Below are 23,023 nucleotides of genomic sequence, written 5' to 3' on the forward strand. Positions count from 1 at the left end.
TCAGGATTCTCTCCCCCCCCCATTCTTTTTCCTCCCACCATATTTGTCCAGCAGCCCTGCCAATATTGTAGGGAATATAGATAACTTGTCTTGTTAGGAAAAGTGTTTGTGTGTGTGCGTGAGAGTGTGTTGGGGGTTGGGGGGCTCTGATGTGTAACACTAAGTTCCTTGGTGAAAAGACTGAATAAAAATGAACCAAATAAAATATTTGTAAGGCTAGAAAGTCTACTTAAGTTTAACCAGAACACTTATCCTCTGATTTGCCACTGATACTTTATTGTTTAGCGATAAGGTTTTCTTAAATTGGCTTAAGTACACCAACATTTCTATTCAGCCTCCAATTTTTAGCTCTTTCTTGCTGTAAGGTGATACATTCCTTTTAGATGAAGGAAGCCATGTGCTGTTATCTGTATTTGATGTATTCAGAAGCATCTCCACATCAGGGTCTCCTTACCCATGCAAAGTAAGTCTATCAGAGTAAAGGCTAGCATACAACTTTCTCTCACATACATGCCTTAAGTTTGTGTGTGTGTGTGTGTATGGGGGGGGGAGAAGAAGCAATCAAACATGCAATGCACAATTGTGAGATGGTACAATGGTCTGCCACAGCCTGACTCAGTAGCAGACTCCGTCACTGTGGAAATGTCTTCCTGGGTAGACTTAACATTATCGGGCTTCTCAAGCATTATCTCCTCAAACATTCCATTAGGAGGAAACTATTTTGATGGCTCTAACTATTGTACAGCTGTTTATTTTGAACATAATATCTTTTACCTCCCTATTTGCTTTTGGCTGATCTTGCATCACCTACTGTGGCATGTCTGAGGTAGGTGTTTCTCTGTGATGAGGTAGACTCTGCATGTACAAGCAGTTTGTCATCCTGGGTAAATACAATTTTTTGAATGCAGCAAGTCAAAATTTTTGTTTGCCACCCCCCTCCCAATAATGAATACATGTAGTAATGGAAATAGTTGCTGAGCTTGTATTTCTCACCTTGCAGTCCACAGCTGAAATACCATGTGAACTTTGGTGTTGCATTGTTGGTTGATTGTAACTCACAATCATTGTAAATTACCTATATTTTGCCAGCTACCTTCTAGAACACAGATTTGGCTTGTATGTATATATATATCAGCCTTTTCCAACTTTATTACCATTGAGAAACCACTGAGAAACACAGGAGTGATGCAATCAGACAGAATATGATTGGGAAGCATAGTTGTATGCATGCCTACCAGGACTTCTCCCTTTCCCACCTCCAGGCCTATCATCGGCCATTTGGGGGGAGAGTCATGTCACCTTATAACTGTTTAACACATTTAAAAAATATTTTAAAGCTAACTCCCACCCATTTGGAAAACCTTTCCAGGGCTGTCAAGAAACTCCAGGGTTTCATGAAATCCTGATTGAGAAAGCCTGGTATATATGAAGGACGGTAGCTGGGAGAATTTTGGTAAGTGTTGCAGACAGTTTGTGATATGCTCAAGTAGTTTTGCAGTGATTTTCGAAGAGTGAATCTACTGCACAGACTGACTGAGGTCAGGCTGATGGTGGACAATAAATTAAAGTCATGGTAGAAGTTATTGTGTCTTTTTCCATGTGTTCAGTTGATAAAAATGTCACTCTACAGGATAGGCATTGGGGCATGAGCCGAATATATGTTCTAAACCCACCATAAATATATTGGGATTCTGTGAGGCTGTGCAAGTTCATGTGATAGTGTGATGATCTGAAGATACAGAGCACCTCAAATCTAAATAGTTGTGAGTGAAGACAAAAACTCAGGAACTATATGTCATGACATCATTATTGACAATATTTCTAATGGCTTGTAGTCCCTCTTTGTGTGAAACACTAATGTATGGAAATTCCACATCCATGGTGGCCAGAATGGTGTTTCCTGGAAGATCATCCTAGCATTATTGCATCTTCTGGAAATCTGTGTGGTCTGGTAAATAATTAGGGCTGTGTATAGCTTAAGATTTGAGGATATATCCCCACACAGCTAAATACTCCTGTAAAGAGAGTCATTTCCCCAGAATATCTTCTTCTATCAAGCTTTGATTAACTAATGTGAATGGCTAACTCACTGAAGAAACTAATTGTCCTGTTCATGTTTTCATAGCTATTGGGAATGGTCCACAACTGCTTTTGGATTCCTAGACCAGTTCTTGTTTTGATATGTGCTTTTGTAATGTAATATATGGATGATTGAGCCATCTGGTCTCGTTTTTAATAAATGCCTTTTTTGTTTGTTTGCCAGTATAAACTGTTTTGACTACAACAGACTGATATGGTTGCCCCTCTGCAATACAGTTTAGATTACTGAGTATTACTTTGGCTCATACTTGCTCGTCACATTGGCTCAAGGACCAACCACGTTAAATGTGCTTCCATATAACTGGTGTTTTTGTGATATACTGATATTTTACTCCTAAAGGCAAAGTAATGAAATGGTGGAAGCTTGTTTGCCATGCAGAAAGGCTTCCTGTTGAAGAAGCTCTGTGGATAAATTTTGCTATCTTGCTTGGTGGATCCTGTTTCGTAGAACAGAAAAGTTCTTTCTCATCTGAATGGAGGCTGTGAGAATAATGAGAATGAAGAATCCAATAATAGGATAACTTTTTAAAAAGATTGGACCAACAAATTAAAATAGTGTGAAGAACAAGCTATGAGCAATTTTGAATACTGATGTGAAATAAATCTTCGGGTTGGCTTGGCTGGTGCCCCTATGGATGAAGAGCATATTTTGTTTTTTAATACCCCACTTTTCACTGCCCAAAGGAGTTCCAAAGCAGCTTATAAACACCTTTCTCTAACTCTTCCCACAACAGACACCCTGTGCAGTAGGTGAGGATGAGAGGGTTCTAACAGAACACCTTTGAGAGAACTGTGACTGGCTCAAGGTCACCCAGCTGGCTGCATGTGGAAGAGTAGAGAATCAAACACATTTCTCCATGTGAGACTGCTAATCTTATACCATGCTGGATCTTCTTTAGTAATACATAGAATGGTGTGCTTTTGTCATGTAGATGCCTTGACATGTTGCCTTACTAATGCCTTCAAGATAAGATCACTGCCCCACATTGACTGCACAAAGCATTTTTTAAAGCAGAGATGGATGCCTAGGTTTATCTACCTTTGGCGCCTCATGGGCATTTGAATGGTTTTATAGCTGTGAAATTGCTTTCCTGTTGAAGTGCTCCGGAATCCATAATTTTCAGTCTCTTGAGAACTAGGAGTTTTGCCAGAAGAAGTTTATTTTAATGGTGAATGAAAATTCACACACATGCGTGCAGGCGATGCTGTTGGACTTGATCTGGAAGTAACTAGCTCATCTTGATTTGCCAATTTATTACCAGTGGGAGTGTCCTATTCCTACTCAAACAGGATTGCTTACTGTTTTGACTGGGACTTGTTTTTCCTCAGCTTCTGCATTGCTCAGTATTCTGGCCTCATTTAGTTAGTAATATTGGGGTGGATACAATCATCCTTCAAGGTGTCTTCCTCCAGTGTTAAGTGGCTCTTCCTCCTACAGAAGAGACACTTAAGTTGGGAGATGGCTTCTTAAAACAGAGGAAGGTGCAAATTTGAGCAAAAAAGGAAAGGTAGAGCATATATTTTTTAAAAAAGAAGTCTTGCTCAGCGGAGTGGTAGGATCCACCCCAGTGTGTTTGCCTGTCTATCTCTGTTAGCTGAAGGTTAGAGTTTCACACCAGATAAGGTAAGTTCTGGCTCATCAGCTTTTATGCAACAGTGTCATCCTAAAGCACAGTTACACCCTTCACAACTCTGCTGACTTGGACTTTGAAGAACGTAACTCTGCTTAGGAGTGCATTGCAGATGTGGCCTTTTGGTTGCCACAAGAGTCTTGGTGGGTTGGACTGACCTGTTAACTTTCAATCTTTCCTAGCTTTTTTTTTTTTTTGGCTGGGGAGGTATAAAATTTCAATATTGATAACAGATGTTTTATACTGGGACTCTTTAACATGCCTTTGAATTCAAAGCACTGGAATGATAAAATACCACCGTGGTCGTATTTTATGACTCATCCTAATAATTCCGGTGTACTGGAATTGACTTTTGTTTGAGGATTTATTTGTCTTACCTTAGGTACGTGATGGAACTAATTGTGGAAGTTGCTTACTTACAACACATCTGGGATCTCTTCCACTTGAAGAGAATTAAAATATGTCTGCATATTGGCCCATCCTTAACAGCTTATAATACTACTTTGCTTTCTGGAATTTCAGCTGTGTTTAGGCTCAGTGTTTTGCTGTGAACAAAAACCAGTGTATGAGAAAATGTTTCATGCTAAATGCCCAAGGTGTAGCAGGAAGATGTGCAAATCTGACAACCTGCTCTCAGCCCTATTACCTATATATAGGACTGAAGTGTGACCTGGACCATGGTGTAAAGGAAATCTGATTGTTCATTTTGATTCTGATTCTAGAGAAGATTGAGAAATAGCTTTTTGCTTTAATTTATATCATTCTGTTACCATAAGGGAATTTCACACATTACTTTCTTCACACACTTTCCTCAATTAATGCTGTTTCTAGTAAGGATGCTGCTGTTGAGATGCTCTAGTTTGTTTTCTGTTGGTTGTTTTTGGCTTTTTGTAGGATATGGTTCATTATGTTAGTTACCTTTATTCTGATGGTATTGTTAACTGCCTTGTGGACCTTGGATTGAGAAAAAAAAATACATAGAATGACTCCAAAGCTATGGAGCTAGTTTGTTGATTTTGAAGAAGTTTGCATATGATAATTGTTGTAGGATTCATTAAGAGATCAGAGTAGCTAGCCATATATGCAGATTGAGCTCTGCCTGACTTTTTGTTTTCTTTTGATTGAGTTATGATTGGGCGCCTTACAGTCAATATGATAGTGAAGTGTGCTGTCAGCACCTCCTCTTGCCCTATTGCATTTGTATGGTTAGCTTCTTCTCAAGAGTCTACTTAAAAGATAAAAGTAGTAGTCCGGGGATCTTAATAGCTACCAATCCTTTATGCCCCCTGCCCCCTGCTTTTAGAATGAAAAATCATGCTTTAGTTGGAAGCAGTTGTATAATATGCTATAAACCCTTGCATTCTGTAATGCGATGGATGCTAGCTCATGGTCTGGTGTGGTGGGTTTAATACCTCACTTGCAAGCTGACAAACCTAAGATGAGGTCTCTCTGTGCACAGAAGTCTTGACCCAAGTTAGGTTTATGTACATCTAGGTAGTGTGGAATTCCAGAACACGAGCCTACAACAATCTGGCAGCCTTACCTCCTCTTTAGAATGTTTTCTTGTCCTGACATAGGTCAGAGTGTGCTATGTAGCTGGTAAGGTAGCTGCAGAGACATTATATACTTTTCAGGCCCCACTTCCAAACCTCAAGTAATATTTCCAGACCACTGACAGCCAACCTCCAGGTAGGACCTGGAGATATTCTGAAATTACTGCTTACCTGCAGACTATAAAGATCAGCTCCCCAGGCAAAAAATGGCAGCTTAGGGGGGAGGGGATTGACTCTGTAGCATTGTACCACATTGAAGCTTAGGGATGCCAGCCTCCAGGTGGAATCTGATGATCCCCTGGAGGTACAGCTTATCTCCAGGCATTTAGTCTGAAGGGAAAGCTTTCCCTCCTCACATGCACCCTTTCAAAGGGAATGCACATGGCTACAGACACCCCTTGGCTAGCACAGTCTGTTGCTTAGCTGGTGATGTCTGCACTTCTGAAGTCTGAGGCCTACTGCTGGCGACTGCACTTCCTGTTGTTGTCTGCAAGGCCAAGTTGTTGCCTTAAAAAAGTGGATCACCTAGTTCCCCCCAGAATCTCCATATCTAGTTTCCTGTAAAACTAAATCTACTTATTATTCCTTTGATTTTGTAGGACCTTCCTGGCAAATACTGATTTTTATTTACCAGGCTAGGCTTGAGCAAAGTCACTTCAGTTCCTATGTTTCTCCAGCCAGGTACTTGTTCACCATTTAGGCTCTAAATATTCCTTATTTAGATTTTCTTGCACTTTCTAGACTCACAGGAGCCTTGCTGGTCTGTCTGTCTGTTTGCACCCCAAAATACAAACTGTTAAGGGCTGGCCAGAGCCCTTTGCCCAGGTGAGCCACACTGGCACCACTCCACCCCATCCTCAGCCTACAAGCTTCTCTAGTATACTAGAGATCATCATCTCTAGTATCACTGCTCATCTCTAGACTATAAAGATCAGCTCTGCATGCAAAAATGGCTACTTTGGAAGGTGGACTCTGAAGCATTATACCGTTTTAAGGCCCTGTCTCCAAACCTCAAGGAATATTTCCAACCCAGGGGTAGCAAACCTCCAAGTGGGGCCTGGGGATTTCCTGGGATTACAGCTAATTTCCAGATTATAAAGATCAGCTCCCGATGTGAAAATGGTTCCTTTTGCCAGTAGAGTGTGAGGCACTGTACCACTTTGAAACCCCACCTCCAAACTGCAAGGAATATTTCCAACATCCAGGTGGGGCCTAGAGACCTATAGCTCACCTCCAGAATATAAAGATCAGCTCCCTAAACAGAAAAGGCTGCTTTGGAGGGTGGACAGGGTTGTTGTGTAGATTGTTGTGGAGATGAAATTGTTGTGGATTGTTGTGGAGATGAAACACTTGAGGTGTACTGCACAGGGTCATTGCACAGATGAAACAGGAGGCAAAAGAACCCCACAACAGCACCCAGTTTAACCTGCATAACAATGCTGCGTGATAGGCCTTAAATGTTCAGAGAGTGGTGGAGAAGAGACATGCATTGCTTGACTGTGTCTTCCCTCCAGCAGTAAGGCCAGCCATATCAGTATTGTAAATGAGGCTTTTCTATGGCCTCCCTCTAAGCCAACCATTAGGCAGAAGGGGAAAGTCCCCCCCCTCACATGTGTTCCCTTAAAAGGAATGCACATGCATGTCCACAGACTCCCCTGCGTTGCTCTCATAAATGCATTCCTCACCTCATTCAAGGACTGTTAGAGGCTCCCTTCACAGCAGGCCTGAAAGGGAAGGGGGTGTGGAATCCTGATCATGAGCAGCAGTTGGACCCAAGGAGAGTGGGAGATTTCACCAAAAGGAGGCTTTGGAACCTCCAGTATGTTGTAAGGAGTACATGACATATTTTATTATATTAGACTAGAATTATAGCCCGCTGTAACTGATACAATGGGTGCTAGCAGGGGGGAGGGGGAAAATAGCAAAGAGAGAGGGAGGTAGAAAGGAAGAGAGTGATGAAGATAGAGAGAGCTTGGCATTGGGAAGAAGACAGGGAGGGGTTGTCCAGTCTGTAAGGGCATGAGGTTGAATATGTGTGGTGTGTGTGTGTGTGGGGGGGGGTTGTGGTGGTGTGGTGACAAATTAGGGTATGGGTATGGAGAGATGGGTGTCAAGAACCTGTAGTTTGGAATGTTAGTTGAGTGTGGGAGAGGATTGACCTTTGGGAATTGTGCCATAGTGGTTACAGATGAGCTTTCCAGAGCCATGTCTTCAGATATGTGAAGTGAAAATCAACCTAGAGACTCTTCTGTGGGGGAGATTACATGACAACCAATTCCTCCCAGTTCTGTGGCCCTGCTTCTTCTGCCTCCATTTTTTTTACTGTTGATATAATGTGCCCGCATGCTTCTTTCATGGTTGCCCCCTAGAAGAAGAAGAGCTGGATTTTTGTACCTTGCTGTTTATTACCAAAAGGAGTTTTGAAAGCGGTTTATACCTTTCCCCTTCATTTCCCGACAATACACAACCTGTGAGGGATGTGGGGGTGTGAGAAGTCTGTGAGAACTGGGAATGGTTCACAGTCACCCAGCAGGCCTCAGATGCGTCAAAGCAGTTTCCAGTTGCCTTCCCTTTCTCTCCCCATAGCAGACTCCCTGTGAGGGAGGTGGGCTAGAGAGAGCTCTGTGAAAACTGGGAATGGCCCATAGTCACTCAGCAGGCCTCAGGTGTCTCTAAGCAGTTTAAAATTGCCTTTTCTTCCTTTCCCCATAAAAGGCACCTTATGAGGGAAGCTGGTAGGGAGGGCATATTTAAGCATGGACACTGGCCTTCCACAGGGGCATTTCACAAATATATAGAGCAGTGGTTCTCAATTTTGGGGTCCTGACCAATTGGGGTCGCCTGGACCCTGACCTGGGGTCGTGAGATTGGTGGCAGCGGTGAGTGGAAGCTGCGGTAGCAGGTAGCGGCAGGAGGCAGCGGTAGGTGGCAGGGAGTGGTGCTGCTGGCCCAGCATGGTGCGGATGTAGCCACTTTCCAAGGCACCCAGCGTCACTGCCATGGCCGTCCCCCGAGCCCTGCCTTGCTGTGCCGTGTGGCCACCTGCTGCTGGTGCATCCCATCTGTCTGCGCCGCCGCCAAGCCTCGCCTTCGAGTTGGCCTCTCTAGGGGCTCAACTGGGCGCCGAGGCCACTCCCTCACCCGCCTCACCCTCGCTGCTCACCTGCTGGTTGCCCCCCACGTCTGCTCCGACAGGCACCCTGTTGCCCTGAAGTGGTTGAAAAGCTGTGGCAGCAGGCAGCAGCGGAGGGTGGTGGCGGCAAGCAGCGGCGGCGGCGGCAGCCGGTGGTGGAGGAGCCATGGCAATGGCCATCTCCACGCTGCCCTGACTCTTGTGCGCCTGCATGTGAGAGTGGTTCAGAACCGCTGATATAGAGGAACCGTGGATAAGGATTAGGCCGTTAGAGCTACTTTGATGCCAAATCCGTAATTATTCTTGAGGTGATTCTGAACTTGTACCTCTAGTTGAGGTGGCAATGTAACTTGCTCATAGTATGAGGACAAGCAGCAGTTGCCTGTAAGATGGATATCTGTGTAGAGAATTGGGCCGAACGTCAGATCCATGAATCAAGGCAAGCTGGACGTGGTTAAACAAGAAATGAGAAGACTGAACATCGACATTTTAGGAATCAGTGAACTAAAATGGACAGGAATGGGTGAATTTAATTCAGATGACCATCAGGTATACTACTGTGGACAAGAATCTCGCAGAAGAAATGGAGTAGCATTCATAATCAATAAGAGAGTAGGAAAAGCAGTCTTGGGATACAATCCCCAAAATGACAGAATGATCTCAGTTCGAATCCAAGGCAAACCATTCAACATCACAGTGATCCAGGTCTACGCCCCAACCACTGCTGCTGAAGAGGATGAAGTTGATCAGTTCTATGAAGCCCTACAACACCTTCTAGAAGCAACGCCCAAAAATGATGTGCTTATCATCATGGGGGATTGGAATGCTAAAGTAGGAAGCCAAAAGATAACCGGGATAACAGGCAAGTTTGGCCTTGGAGTACAAAATGAAGCAGGGCACAGGCTGGTAGAATTTTGTCAAGAGAATACAATGGTCATAGCAAACACTCTTTTCCAGCAACCCAAGAGACGACTCTACACATGGACATCACCAGACGGTCAACACAGAAATCAGATTGACTATGTGCTCTGCAGCCAAAGATGGAAAAGTTCTATCCAGTCAATAAAAACAAGACCAGGAGCTGATTGTGGTTCAGATCATGAGCTTCTTGTTGCAAAATTTAGGCTTAAATTGAAGAAAGTAGGGAAAAGCACTAGGCCACTCAGGTATGAACTAAATCATATCCCTGACGAATACACAGTGGAGGTGACAAATAGATTTAAGGAATTAGATCTGATAGACAGAGTGCCTGAAGAACTATGGACGGAGGTTCGCAACATTGTACAAGAGGTAGCAACTAAAACCATCCCAAAGAAAAAGAAATGCAAGAAATCAAAATGGCTGTCTGAGGAAGCTTTACAAATAGCTAAGGAGAGAAGGGAAGTGAAAGGCAAGGGAGAAAGAGAAAGATACACCCAATTGAATGCAGAATTCCAGAGAAAAGCTAGAAGAGATAAGAATGCCTTCTTAAATGAACAGTGCAAACAAATAGAAGAAAACAATAGAATGGGGAGGACCAGAGATCTTTTCAAGAAAATTGGAGATATGAAGAGAACGTTTCATGCAAAGATGGGTATGATAAGGGACCAAAATGGTAGGGACCTCACAGAAGCGGAAGAGATCAAACAAAGGTGGCAAAATTATACAGAAGAACTATACAAGAGCGAGCTTAACATCCCTGATGACCACAATGGGGTAGTTACTGACCTGGAGCCAGACATCCTGGAATGTGAAGTCAAATGGGCCTTAGGAAGTCTGAGCAACAATAAAGCTAGTGGTAGTGACAGCATTCCAGTTGAACTATTCAAAATCTTAAAGGACGATGCAGTAAAAGTGCTACACTCAATATGCCAGCAAATTTGGAAAACTCAACAATGGCCACAGGATTGGAAAAGGTCAGTTTACATTCCAATCCCAAAGAAGGGCAATGCCAAAGAATGTTCAAACTACCGCACCATCGCACTAATTTCTCATGCTAGCAAAGTTATGCTCAAAATCCTACAAGCTAGGCTCCAGCAATATGTGGACCGAGAACTTCCAGAAGTACAGGCAGGATTTCGAAGAGGCAGAGGAACTAGAGATCAAATTGCCAACATACGCTGGATCATGGAGAAAGCTAGGGAGTACCAGAAGAACGTCTACTTCTGCTTCATTGACTATGCTAAAGCCTTTGATTGTGTGGAGCACAACAAATTGTGGCAAGTTCTTAAAGAGATGGGAATACCAGAGCATCTTATTTGTCTCTTGAGAAATTTATATGCAGGTCAAGAAGCAACAGTGAGAACTGAACATGGAATCACTGACTGGTTCAAAATTGAGAAAGGAGTTCGGCAAGGCTGTATACTGTCGCCTTGCCTATTTAACTTGTATGCAGAGCACATCATGAGAAATGCGGGATTAGAGGAGTCACAAATTGGGATCAAGATTGCAGGGAGAAATATCAACAACCTCAGATATGCAGATGATACCACTCTAATGGCAGAAAGTGAAGAGGAACTAAAGAGCCTGTTGATGCGGGTGAAGGAGGAGAGTGCCAAAGTTGGCTTGAAACTCAACATCAAGAAAACAAAGATCATGGCATCCGGCCCTCTCAATTCCTGGCAAATAGAAGGGGAAGAAATGGAGATAGTGACAGATTTTATTTTCCTGGGCTCCAAGATCACTGCAGATGGGGACTGCAGCAAAGAAATTAAAAGACGCTTGCTCCTGGGGAGGAAAGCTATGGCAAATCTAGACAGCATCCTAAAAAGCAGAGACATCACCCTGCCAACAAAAGTGCGTTTAGTCAAGGCTATGGTCTTCCCAGTTGCAATGTATGGCTGCGAAAGTTGGACCATAAGGAAGGCCGAGCGTCAAAGAATTGAGGCTTTTGAACTCTGGTGCTGGAGAAGACTCTTGCGAGTCCCTTGGACTGCAAGGCGAACAAACCAGTCAGTCCTAGAGGAGATCAGCCCTGACTGCTCTTTAGAAGGCCAGATCCTGAAGATGAAACTCAAATATTTTGGCCACCTCATGAGAAGGAAGGACTCCCTGGAGAAGAGCCTAATGCTGGGAGAGATCGAGGGCAAAAGAAGAAGGGGACGACAGAGAATGAGGTGGATGGATGGAGTTACTGAAGCAGTAGGTGCAAACTTAAATGGACTCCGGGGAATGGTAGAGGACAGGAAGGCCTGGAGGATCATTGTCCATGGGGTCGCGATGGGTCGGACACGACTTCGCACATAACAACAAGAGCACTACGGCAATGATGTCCTTTTAAGGCTGCCTCAGCTCTTTACAGCCTGTGCTGTTTGCTGCCACTGCTCTGCTCTGAGCTTTCCAGGTCAGCACAGTACTGTGATAGCTTCACAGTCACTCCAAAAAATACCACTGGGAAATTAATCAGTGATAATATTTCACATTTAAAAATTCAGATTTCGTGTTGAGAGGTCAATGTACACTTTTAACATCAGCAGTTGTTGCTGAGGCTTTCCATGGTGGTGTGATGCTTCCATGTGACTATTTTAGCATATAAATTTCCTCCTTTCTAGAACAATGAAACCTATTTTTAGTATACGAAGTTGTGTATGAAATCTGTATCCAGAAGGGAGTGTCACCACCGTAACAAGACCACAACACCCAAAATAGCTGAGCTCTCATCACCAAGACAGTCACAAATATCTTCTAAAATCCGTAGCGACTTGCTTGCAACCTTCTGTCTTTAAATCTGTATATGGAATATAATAAGGCTTTATAGCAGTGGTAGGCAGGCTTTGGCTTTCTCAGTGTACCTATAAACAACTGAGTTTTCCCAAATGTCAGGTGTTGAGTTTGAGTTTTTCAAGCATATGCCTTTGTTTTTGGCCTCCTGATACAGTCTTAAAAGTTGTGGATCATAGAACAATCCCATAGAAAGTGCTTCCAAATTATGCTTTTTTATTTTAAAAGGTGTGAGCAATTATGAGTCAATTTTTTATTTAAGAAATGAGCAGAATTAAAGGATTTCACACTTTCCTCAGAAAACTAGAAAAAAAAACATCTATACAAAATGAAAACATTCGAATCTAATACACATGACTTCTGATCCTTCTGCCCACTCCATCCAGACATGCTAGTCAAAATGAAAGAGATGATACATAATATTTTAGTTGCCAAGCGGAATTTATGAAAATCTACCAACCTGTTCTCTTTTTAATTGCATACGTTTCCCCAAACAGTAACTCTGCCAGCCGCAGCTTTAAGAATTAATTATCAAGTGAAAATTCTGGCATCTTCTGACTGTGGAGAGCATTGCTTCAGTCAGGCTTTATGTCCTTTATGGATCCATCTGATCTGAGAGACGTTTCTGCATGTCATTTTAACTTTTTGTATTTTAATAATTTTTGTGCCATATGAAAGACAAGACAAGATGGGGTGGGGAGCTGATAGGGAAGCATGTGTACTAGTTAAGTATAGTTATTTACCTACCTAGTTAAATGTAGGTGGTTGGGTTTGTTTCTTCTAAATATTCTGTAATTGTAAAATTCTGCACGGGGCAGCCATTACCAGAAAGGTTAGGATTTTTTTTTAAGCTAGGTTTCTGCAAATGCTGAATTAAGCTGGTATAGCATAATACATTTTTTTTCAGGAAGTGGCCTTTGGTCTTGCTTGCATTAGCTGTATTGTGACAGTGTGCTCACCTGTTAAGTGTGAATTCTGTGAATTGTCAAATCTGCTAAACCCATTTCCTTGTCACCATGAGCACAATATAATGCAGTGGATCAGTGGCAGGCAAGCATAGTAGCTGATTGTTTGTTTTTTGATGTGTGAATAGGTATAAAAAATGGGATTCCTCAGAATTAACCACATCTTAAGAAATATCTAGTTTTGCCCTTAGTTGTGACATAAAATTCAAAAGAGGTATTATAATCACCTTTCATATGAAGAGTAAGAAAGGTGTCAAGGTAGAAATTAGTTTAGGAGGTTTCAAGAGAAGGCTGAAGATTTTGCAGAACAACATTGCCCTGCTTAAATCTTTTCTTTATAAAGGCAAAGAAGCCTGTCAAAGCTGAAATAGAAGAGCGAAGTGTGGCTGTAGAGAGATGCAAAGGAATGTTCTTGTATAGCACTGTGTGTACAGTGTTGTGTAGATGTTTTGCAGACTAATCTTGAGACTTTGGTGTTGGGGAACCGACATCATCGCCAATTTAGTTCTTGATGATGAATGAGTGAGCACAATTAAATAGCTGTGCGGTTCTACAATCTGAGTGAGGGCTGCAACAGTGGTACAGCTGGTAGAAGGAAAATGATGCTCTTGTGGAAGAGAAAGACAGAGCTGTTTCACTAGAAAAGGCAAAAAGTGTGGATGTGTCCTTTACTGAATAGCACAGAATTAGGCACTCCATTTAGACATCCATCTTGGAAAAGAGGTTGGCTGTTTTTATAAACTGTATTATGGACTTCTGGACACTGCACTTCGGTGTGTGTGAACTTGGGGTACTTGTGGACTGTAAGCTAAATATGGGCAGACAGTATGATGTGGCGGTAAAGAAGGCAAATGCAGGCTTGGCCTGGATCTACAAAGGCATCACATCAAAATCACAAGATGTCATATTCCTACTGTATGCCACATTAGTCATACCCCACCTAGAGTACTGTGTGTGGTTCTGGAAGCCTCACTTCTAAAAGGATGTGGACAACATTGAGAGGGTTCACAGGAGAGTGATGAGAATGATCTGGGGCCTGGGGACTAAGCCCTATGAGAAAAGGCTGATGGACTTGGGAATGTTCTGCTTGGAGAAGAGGAGGTTGAGAGGGGACATGATTGCTGTCTTTCAGTATTTGAAAGGTTGTCACTTAGAGGAGGGCAGGGAAAGGTTCCTGCTGGCGACAGAGGATAGGACCCACAGTAATTGGTTTAAACTACACGGAGAATGATATTGAACAGATATCAGGAAAAACATTTTTACAGTCAGAGTAATTCAACAGTGAAACTGCCCAAGGAAGTGGTGAGCTCCCCCTCACTGACAGTCTTCATGCAGCAGCTGGACAGATACTTATCCTAGATGCTTTAGGCAGATCCTGGATTGAGCAGGGGGTTTGATTAGATGGCCTACATGGCCCCTTCCAACTCTATGATTCTACGGTTTGCCATATATTTTTTAATAAATATGGTATTCTTTTCCCTTATATTTTCTGCTTTATTTCTACCCTGTCCTTGACACGTTGTTCCGTTGAAGTACAGCTGAAGTACCTGTAAGCATCTTTTGCAGTTCCTGAATTTCCAGTTTTTTTACTGCCTAGAAATCACTTTAGCTAATTTCCTAGGGATATATATCATAAATTATTTGCTCTTCCAGTTTTATCTAGTGCTAAATGATGATAAGTATGAAGGTTTACTAGTTTTAAGAATCTCTTGACTTGCACTCTTGTTGAAATTGTTATCTTTTAAGTTCCAAGGCTTTGTAAAGAGGATCATAAGATTTCCAGGCAGAATGTTGAGACATAGAAAAGGTGAAATGCTATCTTGAAACAAGATACGTTGCCTAGCCTGACTCATTCTGTGGAATCAGCATGGTTTCAAACACTGGATTGCCACGCAGTTCCAGCATGGGCACAACTACTCTCCTTAACTATAATTTCATTCTCAGTTACCAAAACAAACTCTTTGTGCAGTGGCTGGTTATTATGGTGTTTTCTTCCAATGGTGAATAATTATCTAATAATTTGAGGAAAATTTATCAGCTTCATGCTGTTTAATGGCAGATGGCAGTTTTAGGATGCTGGGATTCAGGCAGATTCAAATCACTTGAAAAATTGCAATACCAAAAATTGGTATTGCAATTCAGATTTGAATGGTTCAAGTACAACTGAATCAGTTTGGGCTAAAAGACATTTAAAGATGTCCCTAAGAAGGATCAGCTATTTGTGGGGCTGTGGGGGAGTTGGTTCAAACTGCCTGGCAGCCAGTTTGACTTCTCTCCCTGTATTGGCTTGGGCTATGGGGTTGTGTGGGTGGCTTGGGTCAGGTGGGATGGGCTGACATGTCAAGGACATTCAATTCTGGACATGGGAAAGTAGTGATTCCTGTGAAGAAACACTAAGACCTGCCATTTTCTCTAACTTTGGTTGCAGATTGACCAGTTTTTTAAGTTGAGAATTGATACTTTTTACATATCCACTTAGATCTAGTTTCTCTGGTTTTTCCCCCTCATTAAACTCAAATGCACCTTTTTGCCTGAGGAAACAGCTGTCATATAAAGCAGTATGGAATAGTGGCAAGAATCTGAAGGGAATCTAAATTAAAGTCACAGTTCAGGGGCCACTTTTACCTCTTATCAGGTATGTTGTGAGTAGATACTATGCTGTGCTATTGTTCATTTCTTTATCTTCTCTGGCATAGAATGTTTGGTTTGTGACTGGAAAAATGGGCTACAGTGAGGAGGATATGGCCCTTGTGTATCTGAGAAAGAGAAGAAAACAGTGTGTGCAAAATTCCCATCACTAGAGATTAGCTATGCATTGCAGCCTGGCAATTTTAGAACAATGTTGTCCTGTTTGGTCGTTAGCATAATGTAATGTAAGAATGTACAGTGGGAGTAGGCTTCTGCAGATGGCATCAGATTATTTACACTGGCTATGGTGTTCTGCCCTGTGGTCTGGGAAGTGTGGATGTCTTTGAAATACTTCTGAATCTAGGAAATATGACCTCTAAACTCATAGGCTAGCATATAAATGACCTGATGGCAATAGTGTGTGTTTAGAGGGATGGAACAACTTCTTTAAGAGAACTCTACTGTAGTGCTTTTGAGTCTTGTTGCAGCAGTCATCTCCTAATTCCTGTTTCTTTCTCTTGTTGAGTGACAGATTTTCAAAAAATCAGGAGCTGCCTAATTTCAACCACCCGGGGCTTTATATTTAAATTACTGTATTTTAAAAATTATTGCTACTGTGGTTTCTTCAAATTTTATTAAGACTTTGAAAAAGTGCTCTAGTATATTAAAAGGGGTAACCTGGTTTGTTGTCATCACAATGAAAAGTTATTCAGTTGCTTAGATCTGTGAGGAAAGGTGGGATATAAATGTTTTAATATATAACCATAACCTGTAACCCTAATCTGACTTCTCCCCAATTTTTCTAATTCCTTTAAGCTCCATTTAATTGTACAAGAACACATGAAGCGTGATTTATCACTGGAAGGCAAAATTGCAAAACTCCAGTTCACTTACTTTGGCCATATCATGTGATCCAACTCACTGGAGAGAGCAGTTGTGCTAGGATTGGTCAGTGGAAAAAGGAAACCAATTGTCTCTTTTCTAAACTGAAGAGTCACAGATGCTTCAGCCTTTCCTCATAGGAGGAAGCAGCAACCCTCTAACTCTCTTGACTGCTCTACTTTTTCCAGTTCTGTAATATCCTTTTTTGAGATACAGTGAGCAGAACAGTACACAGTGTTCAAAATGAGGCCACAATATCATTCTATACAGGATCAATATAATATTCAGTGTTTTATATTCAATCCTTTTCCTTAAAATCCCTAACTTAATTTACCCTTTTTGCTGCTACAGCACACTGGGATGATACTTTCATTGAGATAGCCACTACAGTTCTGAAGAAGAGAGCAGCGACTCATGAAATTCATACCCTGCCACAAATTTTGTTAGTCTTTAAGGTGTTACTGGACTTTTGCTCTTTTATATTGCTACAGACAGTCTAGCATGGCTACCCAATCTTGAGCAGTCCTCCAGAAAATAGTGACATACCCCACCAACTCCACACTGAATAAAGAAGCAAAAAATTGATCTAGCTTTCCTGAGTTCATTGTTTACATGTAAAAAAGTAAAGATAAGAATTTCATGCATGTTTGTTTTTGTCATAAAACAAAATAGCATGATCCAATGTAGTAAAATTTGTACTTGAATTGGCTCAGGACCATGGCATGTGGGTAGGAGGAGCTTGGTGCTACACATGCGTAAAATGAGTTCTACAGAGTATAAGCAGGACAATACTCTCCCCCCCACACACACACACACCAATTTTCCTTCAGCTGCTTTTCATGAGTCCATTTTAACAGGGTTATTTGGGGTCAGTTTACAAAGTCATTTTGTTCTGGATACTTGGGAAGTGTCCTCAAAGCATATAGACACCTGTACCATGTCCAGGTGGCCTATTTTTGTTTTTGTTTTATATTGTTATAGGTGCCAACCACCTCATAATGTTTAAAAGTAGTTAATTTCAGTTTCCTTTTTTCCTCAGTACCTTAGAGAGACATTGGGAAGACATCTAGCAGGTGCTGTTAACACTGATGAGAGATCTTGTATGCCAAGGTATGATATTATTTTGTGTTCCCTATGTAGTTACGACTCCTTAATTCAGATTATTGATCCATCTAACCCGATAATATCTACTCTGATTGGCTATAGTTCTTCAAGGCCATAGGTAGAAGACTTTCCATTTCTATTTCCAGAGATCCTTTAACTTGAAGATTAAAGCCTGGGATTGAGTCTGAAGCCCACTGCATATAAAGCATGTGTTTTGCAACTGGACTTGGGCTTCTCCCAATGAAGAAATTAGGTGGGAGGAGGTAAGGGAGAGGAAGACTCAGTTGATAGCTTAAGAATAGTCCACATGTTTTAAAACATGACAAAAGTGTGTTTCCACAATGTGATTTCTGCTGTAATTTAAAATTTGGTGTTAACTATTCACTGGTCTTTGGGGAAAGATTCTTAAATTCACTTAAAGAAATGATTTGTTTAAACTGTTACATTTATACATTTTAAATGTAAACTTTAAATTCATTACCACCACTTACTAGTTACATGCATGTCCAACTATATCTTCGGATCTGATGCAAGCTTACTGTTGATTCATGGCTGAGTGAAAGTTGAGAGTGTTGGGCAAGCCCCAGTTGCCTTTCACAGCTGATGCAATGCCCCCTCATGGGGATTTCAGGCTGATAGATATTGGCTAGCAGAAATTTAAAACTTGGGTATATGGGTTCAGGTTTTGAGTGTTTCATGAGTGGATTTTGGCAACAGTCCAGCCTGCATTTATGCACCTGTTCAGTAACCTGTTTTACAAGATAAAGTTACACATAAATTCAGCAGACTCTGCTAGCTCCAAGGTCAATTATTGCAATTGATGGTTTAAGATTGGGTTTTGTAAAAACTAATCTTGGTCATAATGTTGTACAAGCACTATGCTGGTACTCTGCAGAATAGATTCTTCCTGGCAAATAGCTTACGAACATAAGTGTCCTGTTGAATCAAACCAGTGATCCATCTAGTCCAACAGCCTGTCTCAAGATAGGGCAGAATAGAAGCCTCAAAATAAAATTTAAAAAAATGACAGGGCATAGAGTCTGAGGCCTTCCCCTGATGTTGTCTCCTGAAATTGTTATTCATAGGTTTATTACCTCAGAATGTGGGGGTTCCCTTTAGTCATAATGGCTAGTAGCCACTAGTAGACCTCTTGTATGCATGCCTATGGCCACCAATATGTCCTCTGGCAACTTATTTCCACATTGCACATGCTGTGCAATCTCTTGCTGTGGAAAGAAACATTTCTTTTCATCTATACCGAATCTAATGCTCATCAGCTTTTTTGGATCTCCTTGAGTTCTAATATTTTGGAGGAGTGGGGGAAAGGTGTCTTATTCTGACTTTCCCATGCATAATTTTATAAACCTTTGTCATGTCTCCTCTTAGTTGTCTCTTTTTACTAAACTGAAAATCCCAGATTCTTCAGCATTTCATCATAGGAAATGCTCCAACCCCATCATCATCTTGGCTGCACTTTTCTGTACTTTCCCCTGTTCTTTTATGTCCTTTTGGAGATATGGTGACCAGGACTGTACACAGTATTCCAAATGAGTTTACACCACTGATCTGTATGGGGGCATTATGATACTGAAAAAATTATTTTAATATTTTTAACACAGAGATTGTGTTTTTTACCATTGCAGCATACTAGGTTGACACTTCCCCTGAGCTATCAACTATGACCTCAAATGTTTCTCCCTGTCAGTATCATCAAATTCAGACCCATTAGCCTTATTGTGAATCATTTGTGGCAACCCTCCTGCAGGTCTTCATTCGTCTTTGGTTTTTCCTATCCTGTATAATTTTGTCATCTGCAAACTTGGCTGCTACACTACTCAACCCCTAGTTGCAGATCATTTATGAACTCCTTAAATAGTACTGGCCTTAACTGATCTTTGTGGGACCCTACTGCTTACATCCCTCCATTATGAGAAGGGTCCATTTGTTCCTACTCTTTGCTTCCTGTCATTTAACCAGTTTTCAGTCCATAAGAGCAGTGGTCCCCAACCATTTTATCACCGGGGACCACTCAACGCTGAGGACCACTCACCGGGGACCACTCAACGCCTTTTACTGAGGCCCGGGGGGGTAGTTTACTCCTCTACTCTCAACCACTGCCCTAGTGCTCTCTGATCGCTATAGTAATGTTTAAACATCCCTTCAAAATAAGATACAGACACGCCACAACAATGAAGTGTGTTGTAAAGGGCTGGGGGGGATGAAGTAAAGGGCCGGGGGGGGGGGGAGAAGGCGTCCTTCGGGGCCCACCTCCAATTAGTCGAAGGACCACATGTGGTCCACGGCCCACAGGTTGGGGATCGCTACATAAGACAACTTGTCCTCTTATCCCATGACTTAACCTTTGGGTGGCTCACTGAGATAAGAACAGCCCCTTATAGTATAGGGAAAACAAAAATATTCGACCTTAGAGGAAGATGGAATTTCATATGTGTATCAATCCAGACTGTAGACACATTCCTGTCTTCAGGTGTGTCATCAAAAATCACTTTCATTGGGCATATTTAAATGCCACCCAGAAACATGTCCTGAGTTCCAGTAGGTCTAGTTTCTGGTATCTTAGAAAAATGCATGCATGCAGTTGCATGTGTATAATTGAAAAGACTCGAATATGGAAACTACCAGTCATGAATGAGCTACACATGAAGTATCAGGCAAGAATTAATAGTATCTAAGCCAGCTTGGTATATGGTTAAGATCAGAAGTTTCTAATCTGGCAAGCTGGGTTTAATTCCCCACTCTTCCACATGCAGCCAGTAACAACAGGGCTCTCTCAGCCTCACCTACCTCACCGGATGTCTGTTGTGGGGAGAGGGAGGGAAGGTGATTGTAAGTCACTTCGAGACTTCTTCTGGTAGAGAAAGCATGGTATAAAAACTAACCTTCCTTCTTCTTTCCTTTTCATAAGTAAAACACATACATTTAACCCAGCCAACTACTACCCATTTTGTATCTGCTGTTTTTGGGTAAGGTGGTTGAACATGTGGTCAGAGAACAGCTACAGAGCTTCCTGGATGTAATATCGACTCTTGATCCTTTCCAGTTTGGCTTCCAGTCTGGCAATGGGGTAGAAACGGCTCTGTTTGCCCTCACAGACACTCTCCAGAGACTGTTGGATGTAGGCAGGTCAGAATTGCTGTTCTTGCTTGACTTAACACTGTTGACCATGGGCTGTTAGCTCAATGCTTAGCTGATGTGAGAATTCAAGGTGCATTCCTTAAATGGCTGCAATCCTCCCTGTAAGATAAGGAGCGGGGTGGCACTAGGGGAGAGAACCTCCCAGTGGCAGACTCTGGCATTCGGAGTCCCACAGGGAGCTATTCTATCCCCAGTGTCATTTAACATCTATATGGGCACTGTCACACAGCTGGTCAGAAGTAGGGGTCTTGGTTGTCACTAATATGCTGATGACACCCAGCTTGTCTGCTGATGTAGGGCCATCAATTGACACCCCCAGGTTCTTTGACCAAATGTCTGGAGGCCGTGGTTGATTGACTCAAGTGGAGTCAGCTATAGTTAAATCCAGCTAAGATGGAGGTCCTTGGCTTGATAGAGATGCCACGGGTAAGGTGGTGCAAATCTCAGATCTTGATGGGGCAGAGTTGACATCTGTGGCCACTGTCAAGGGGCCTTGGTGTGATTCTGGATGCCTCCTTAACTACGGAGACCCAGATCACAAACATGCATTCTACCACCTCCTGCAGGCATCACAACTTGCACCTACTTCCCAGTGTTTGATACAGCCACTGTAATCCATGTGATGGTTCCTTCCAGCCCGTAACTTTACTGTAACTTTCTCTAGGCAAGGTTGCTGTTGAAGCTGCTCCAGAAGTTTTAACTGGTCTGAAATACAGCTTCATGGGTCCTTACAGAGACACTATGGAAACCACACATACAACCTGTGCTTTTCCAACTGCACTGACTCTGGGTTGAGGATTGGATCAGATTTAAGGGTTTGGTTTTCACCTTTAAAACCCTAAATGGCCTGGGACCTTTCTATCTGTGGGACCACCTTTTCTATTATATCTCCCAAAGAATGCTACATTCTAGTGAATAAAATCTGCTCAGGGAAATAAAATTTTAAAATTTTAAAATTATAAAATCTGCTCAGGGAAATAAAATTTTATTTCCCCAGGGAAATAAAATTGGTGACAGTTAGGGCCAGGGCCTTTTTGGCACTGGCTCCAGCCTGGTGAAATACACTGCCAGATGAGGTCAGTGTTCTGAAGGACCTTAAACAGTTCCACAGGGCCTGCAAGACTGAGCTGTCTATGGTTTAGGCCAGTGGTCCCCAACCTTTTTTTGGCTGGGGACCGGCAGGGCGACGGCCACGCTCGCGCAGTGTGCATGCGTGCCTGTGCCCGCGCATCGCGCATGCGCGGCCGGGCCGAGCATGCACACATGCGCGCTGCGCAGCCGAAATCGCACATGCGCGGCACTTTCACGCATGCGCGATTTCGGCCGTGCAGTGCGGATGTGCGCATGCGCGGCCGGGCCATGCATGCGTGATGCGCGGCGCGGCCCTTATTTCCTCTCCCCCTCTCCCGCAGTAAGAAGCTTCCCGGGCCGCAAGCTTGCGGCCAGGGACGTTTTTTACTGCGGGGGGGGGGCGAGGAGAGGGAACCGTGGCCCGGCGCCCTGGCCTTCGCGGCCCAGCACCGGGCCACGGACCGCAGGTTGGGGACCACTGGTTTAGGCCTAGAAACAACTTATAGTTGCTGGGCTTCTTGTCTACCAGCCATCTAACAAAGTGTCATCTGAATACATCTGTTATTCCTCCCTCTTCTTCATTTCGGGAAGGAGGTGGTGGGAAACTTACTTATTTTATATTTAATCACTAATTTTAATATTTTAAAACCTAGTATTTAATACCTTAAAAACCCTTTAAAAGCTGCCCTGAACCTCTGGTGAAGGGTGGGACGTAAATGAAATAAATTAACTATCATCTTTTCTTCTATTATTCTTTCCTTCCCACTCCCCCCCCCCATCAGCTGGCCTTGTGAGGCAATTTAGGAATTGTATACCTCCACTCCTTAAAAATCCTGAAATATGTTATAGTGTAGTAACTGATCTTTCTCTCTCTACCACCTCCCTTAACTTCCTTGAATAAATCATTTTATGTGCCAGACACTTTGCTAACTCTTTGAGGGGTATTCAACTTTTGTGGTTGTTGAAGTCAGGTTAAAGGTGCACTGTGCCATTTGTGGTTCAGGTAGGGTTTGAGCCTGTTCTCTCACATCAGCTGCATAATGGTTTTGTGGATCACAGTGGCTCTTTCTGATTTCAGGAATGGGCTGATGTTTCATTGTA

General features: G+C 42.5%; 1 protein-coding gene across 4 annotated transcripts in view; it reads left to right on the plus strand.

Moving 5' to 3' along the window:
• Positions 1-23,023, plus strand: part of RAP1A (RAP1A, member of RAS oncogene family) — a 103,407-nt gene that overhangs the window by 41,146 nt on the left and 39,238 nt on the right. For 2 of the 4 annotated variants that reach the window (XM_077334897.1, XM_077334899.1), the window contains exon 2: positions 17,631-17,701. The exons of 1 other annotated variant lie outside the window; for it this stretch is intronic. The gene's annotated coding sequence lies outside the window, so the exon portion shown is untranslated. Of the gene's footprint in view, positions 1-1,369; positions 1,454-17,630; positions 17,702-23,023 lie in introns of all 4 variants that reach the window. One more of the 4 variants, XM_077334898.1, reaches the window with a different exon arrangement.

Source organism: Paroedura picta, chromosome 4 (assembly GCF_049243985.1).
Source record: "Paroedura picta isolate Pp20150507F chromosome 4, Ppicta_v3.0, whole genome shotgun sequence".
NCBI classification, from domain to species: domain Eukaryota; kingdom Metazoa; phylum Chordata; class Lepidosauria; order Squamata; family Gekkonidae; genus Paroedura; species Paroedura picta.